We start from the raw sequence: 6,093 nt of genomic DNA, 5'->3' as shown, positions 1-6,093 counted from the left end.
GTGAGGGGACACGGGGACAAGGTCGAGGACATGGGGGAGCCGTGTAGAAACACGGGGGGACGGTGCGGGGACACGGGGATTGTGTGGGGACACCAGGAGCAGTGTGGGGACAACGGGGACACTGTGAGGGGACAGCGAGGGGACTGTGAGGGGACATCGGGCAAAAACCCAGGGGACTGTGAGGAGGCGCGAGGGGACGGGGACACCGCGCGACAAACACAGACGGTGAGGGGACACAGGTGAAGGTGAGGGGACAATGGGGACTGTGCGGGGACACCAGGGGACAGTGAGGGGACACGAAGGGCAATGCCCACAGGTGCCGTGGCACCGCGTCCGGCTGGTGTGAGTGGACACGGCCACACGGCCGCGGGGCAGCCACGTGGGCAGAGCGTGACCGGCCACCCCTCCTGTCCCCGGGGTGGCGGGTTTGGGGACACCGGGGTGGCCGCACCGGCGAGCAGACACGGCTGGGTGCGAGTGGCACCGAGCGACCGTGCAGGGACACCCGAGCAGTGTGCCCACCCCGCCGTGTCCCCGCGGGGCCCTAGGTGCCTTTTGTCACGGGGTGGCTGCCCCGAGGCCACCCTCGGGGACATCCCCGTGTGTCCCCAGCCCCGTCGGGCCCGCGCTGAGCCCGGGCAGCGCCGGGTTCGTTACCGGAGCGGCCGCGCCCGCGCAGTCCGGTGTGTCCTCGGTGCGGGAGGGTTGGGGGCACCCCCCCAGGCCTTGGGGACACCCCAGCCCCGGCCCTGGCTGTCCCCAACCCCGTCAAGGTCGCCCGAGAGCGGGCGCGCTCCTCCCGGCCCGGCCCCGCCGCGCCCGCTCTGATAAAAAGGAATTAAACGAAATTAAAAAGAATTAAACGAAATCAGAGGGGCCCGGTCCCGCAGCCCCCCTGGGCACCCCTGCCCCGACGCCGGGCCCGTGGCCGAGCCCGCCCGCACCGGGGGGACCCGGCCAGCGCTGCCACCCGGGGTGTCCCCACCCCAAACGAGTGCGGGGCCGCCGGGACGCCTCCGGGTGCGGGGCGGCGGGGCCGGGCAGCCCCGATCCCTGCGCGATCCCGGGATCCTAAACACGGGATCCTAAACCCGGGGTCCTAAACCTGGAGTCCTAAACCTGGGGTCCCGTTCCTGGGATCCTAAACACGGGATCCTAAACCTGGAGTCCTAAACCTGGAATCCTAAACCCGGGATCCTAAACACGGGATCCTAAACACGGGATCCTAAACCCGGGGTCCTAAACCTGGAGTCCCGTTCCTGGGATCCCGCTCCTGGGATCCTAAACCTGGGATCCTAAACCCGGGGTCCTAAACCCGGAGTCCTAAACCTGGAGTCCCGTTCCTGGGATCCTAAACCTGGGATCCCGCTCCTGGGATTCTAAACCTGCGATCCTAAACCTGGGATCCTAAACCTGGACTCCCGCTCCTGGGATCCCAAACCTGGGATCCCACTCTGGATCGCCTCCTCTGGTCCTCCCGCTCGTGGGGTCCCGCTCCTGGGATCCTAAACCTGGGATCCCGCTCTGGATCGCCTCCTCTGGTGTCCCCGCTCGTGGGGTCCCGATCCTGGGATCCTAAACCTGGGATCTCCCTCCTCTGCCATCCCTGTTCCTGGGATCGTGCTCCTGGGATCTCCTGGGATCTCCTCTGGCATCTCAGTCCTGGGATTCTGCTCTTGGAATCTCCTCTGCTATCCCTGTTTATGAGATCCCACTCCTGGGATCCTGCCCATGGGATTTCCTCCTCTGGCATCCCAATCCTGGGATCCCAAACCTTGGATTCTGCCCTTGGGGTCTTCTCCTCTGGCATCACACTGGGATCCCGCTCCTGGAATTTCCTACCCTGGCATCCCTGCTCGTAGGATCCAGCTCCGGGGATCCAGCTCCCGGGATCCTAAACCTGGGATATCCCACTCCTATCCCACTCCTGGGATATCCTGCTCCCGGGATCCCAATCCTGGTATCCTGCTCCTGGGATCCTAAACCTGGGATCCAGCTCCCGGGATCCCAATCCTGGGATCCTAAACCTGGGATATCCCACTCCTGGGATATCCTGCTCCCGGGATTCCACTCCTGGAATATCCTGCTCCTGGGATCCTAAACCTGGGATCTCCCTCCTCTGCCATCCCTGTTCCTGGGATCGTGTTCCTGGGATCTCCTGGGATCTCCTCTGGCATCTCAGTCCTGGGATTCTGCTCCTGGAATTTCCTACCCTGGCATCCCTGCTCACAGGATCCAGCTCCTGGGATCCAGCTCCCGGGATCCTAAACCTGGGATATCCCACTCCTGAGATATCCTGCTCTCGGGATCCTGCTCCTGTGATCCCAATCCTGGTATCCTGCTCCTGGGATCCCAATCCCGGGATCCCGCTCCTGGGACCCCCCCCGGCCCCAGCACCCCGATTCCCGGGATCCCCTCTCCCTCCCGATCTCCACGATCCCCCAGGGATCCCAGCTCCAGGAATCCCTCTCCGGTCCCTCGGCCCTCCCCTTGTCCTCCCTGTGTCCCCTCCCACGGCGGGGGTGACATCAAGGTGACACCAAAGTCCCCAAGAGCGGGGGACGGGGGGGGCGAACCCCCTCATTCCCCCCGGAGCAGATCTGGGGGGTCTTTGGGGGGACACAACCATGGGACCCCCCCCCCCCCCATTTGGGTTTTGAGGTGACCCCGGACAGAGAAGGGGGGGAGGGGACAGAGCCCCGAATTCCTCTCGGTTCCCACGGCGCGGGAGGGTCCCGAGTGGGTGACAGGGACACCCCGACCCCATTGGGGACACCTCCCCGCAGGAAGGGACCACGAGGGGCAGCCACGTGTGACAAGGGGACAGGAGGTGGTGGCCTGTCCCGTCACCACTGTCACTGCCATCCAAAGAGGGGTGGCGGAGGGGGGGGATGTCCCCACGCGTGGTGTCCCCACAGGGCCACCAAGCTGTGCTGTCGCCAGGTCACAGGTGACCAGGTGGCATGGATTTAGCGGGTGGGGCGTGGGGACACGCAGGGGACACTGCTGGGGACACCGGGGAGGGCTGCAGGGGCAAGGACAGTCCTGGGAATCCTGTGGGGATCCTGAAGGGGACAATGGGGTTGTCCCAGGATGTCCCCAGAGAGTTCCCGCACCCCGCCCTGCTGGCATCGGGGGGGCCCAGGGAGGGACACGGGTGTCACATCGGGGTGGGGACATGGCACTGTTCAGAGAGGGGGTCACACCTGCGTGGGGACAGTGTGACACTGCTCATAGGGGGTGACACCTGCATGGGGACAGTGTGACACCGCTCACAAGAGGTCAAACCTACACGGGACAGTGTGACTCTGCTCACAGGGGGTGACACCTGCACGGGGACAGTGTGACACTGCTCACAGGGGGTCACACCTGCATGGGGACAGTGTGACACTGCTCACAGGGGGTCACACCTGCACGGGGACAGTGTGACACTGCTCACAGGGGGTGACACCTGCACGGGGACAGTGTGACACTGCTCACAGGGGGTGACACCTGCACGGGGACAGTGTGACACTGCCCACAGGGGGTCATACCTACACGGGGACAGTGTGACACTGCTCACAGGGGGTGACACCTGCATGAGGACACTGGCACTGCTCACAGGGGGTGACACCTGCACGGGGACAGTGTGACACTGCTCACAGGGGGTCACATCTGCATGGGGACACCAAAACAACACTCTCAGGGGTGTCACACTCTCACGGGGACACCGTGACATCATTCACAGAGGATGTCACACCTGCATGGGGACACTGTGACACCACTCACAGAGGGGTCACACTCGCATGAGGACACTGTGACACTGCTCACAGGGGGTCACACCTGCATGGGGACAGTGTGACACCACTCATAGGGGGTCACACTTGCATGGGGACACTGTGACACTGCTCTCAAGGGTGTCACACCTGCACGGGGACACTGTGACACCACTCCTAGAGGGGTCACACCTGCGTGGGGACCCTGTGACATCGTTCACAGAGGGGTCACACCTGCATGGGGACACCAAAACAAGGCTCTCAGCGGTGTCACACCTGCACGGGGACACTGTGACACCACTCACAGGAGGTCACACCAGCATGGGGACAATGTGACACTGCTCAGAGTGGGTCACCCGCGCACGGGGACACGGTGACCCCGCTCGCACGGGTGTCCCCCTCCATGGGACCGCCACCTACAGCCACCCCAACCAACCCCTCCCGCCCCTCCAGCGCGGTGACAGCCCCACCACGAGCCCCCAGCCCCGCTGTCCCCTCCTGTCCCCTCCGGGCGCGCCGCCGCCGCCCGCCCGCCCGGGATTAGGGGCGGGCAGCAAATCCCGGCCCCGCTGCACCGGGAAACGCCGAGCACGTTCCTGGGCCCGGTGGCAAATCCGTGGCCTCCCGTTCACCCCCTGACCTGGCCCCGTTCCGCCCGGGCCGGGCACCATGTGACGGGAGGATTTGGCTCAACGTGCGCGGCCCCGGAGCCGGGCGGGGAGGGAGGGAGGGAGGGCGGAGCGCCCGGAGGTAATCGCTGGCACCGAGCCCGCCGCACGGGCGCTCCTGCAGCGCTGGCACGGGTTAGAGCGGCCTGGCACCGCGGTTCCTGCAGGGCTGGCACGGGTTAAGGGAGACAGGCACCGCGATTCCTGCAGGGCCGGCACGGGTTAAACGATCCAGGCACCCCAATTCCTGCCGGGCTGGCACGGGTTAAACCATCCAGGCACCCCAATTCCTGCAGCGCTGGCACGGGTTAGAGAGGCCTGGCACCGCGGTTCCTGCCGCGCTGGCACGGGTTAAACCATCCAGGCACCCCAATTCCTGCCGCGCTGGCACGGGTTAAACCATCCAGGCATTCCGATTCCTGCAGGGCTGGCACGGGTTAAACCATCCTGGCACCCCAATTCCTGCAGCGCTGGCACGGGTTAAAGCAGCCTGGCACCCCAATTCCTGCAGGGCTGGCACGGGTTAAACCATCCAGGCACCGCGATTCCTTCAGGGCTGGCACGGGTTAAACCATCCAGGCACCGCGATTCCTTCAGGGCTGGCACGGGTTAAACCATCCAGGCACCGCGATTCCTGCAGGGCTGGCACGGGTTAAGGGAGACAGGCACCCCAATTCCTGACCCACCTCTGTCCCGGGTGTTCCTGCAGCCCTGGCACGGGTTTATGGCAGCCTGGCACCCCAATTCCTGCAGGGCTGGCACGGGTTAAAGCAGCCTGGCACCCCAGCCCCGTTCCCGGCTGCTCCCCGCCTTTCCCAGCTCGCCTGTCCCCGTGGCTCCAGGCGGGATGGAGACCCCAGAACCGCTGGGATCACCCCCAAACCCCCTCCCTGCTCCCCCCAAACGCCGGGATCCCCCCCTGCCCTGCTGGGAACAGCCGGGATCTCTTCCAGCTCCCGGTGCGGGCTCGGCAGCCCCCAACACCCGCCCCGATCCCGATTCCGATCCCAATCCTGCTCCCAATCCCGATCCCACTGCTGCTCCCGATCCCAATCCCGACCCTAATCCTGATCCCAATTCTGATCCTGCTCCCCTTCCCCGATCCCAATCCCGATCCCAATCCTAATCGCGCTCCCCTTCCCTTTCCTGATCCCGATCCCAACTCTGATCCCACTCTCGATCCCAATCCCGACCCCGCTCCTGATCCTGACCCCGATCCCGACCCTGATCCCAATCCCGATCCCGATCCCGACCCTGATCCCGATCCCGATCCCGATCCCGATCCCGCTCCACGGGGAATCCAGGCTGGAATTCGCGAGCTCCAGGCCGGGAAAGCGGGAGGAGGAGGAGGAGGAGGAGGAGGAGGAGGAAGAGCAGCAGGAGGAGGAGGAGGAGGGGAGGGAGCGGCGCCGCGGGCTCGGCGGGCGCAGGTGGCCGAGGAGGACGCGGGGTGGTGGCACTGGGGGTGGTGGCGCTGGGGGCGGTGGCTCTGGAGCGGGGGGTCCTTGGAAAGGTGAGCGCCAGCCCGAGGGAGGGAGCGGCCGGGTCACCTTTGTCGCCAGCCGGACGCAGGTGACAAAGTTTGACCCCGCTGCCCCTCGGTGCTCGCGGGGATGGCGGGGACGAGGCGGCGCTGGCCTGGGGGGGAGGGGTGGTGACACCGCCCTGTC

Source organism: Fringilla coelebs, assembly GCF_963513975.1.
Source record: "Fringilla coelebs genome assembly, chromosome: 4".
Lineage (NCBI taxonomy): Eukaryota > Metazoa > Chordata > Aves > Passeriformes > Fringillidae > Fringilla > Fringilla coelebs.
Note: the sequence above shows the minus strand (reverse complement) of the source record.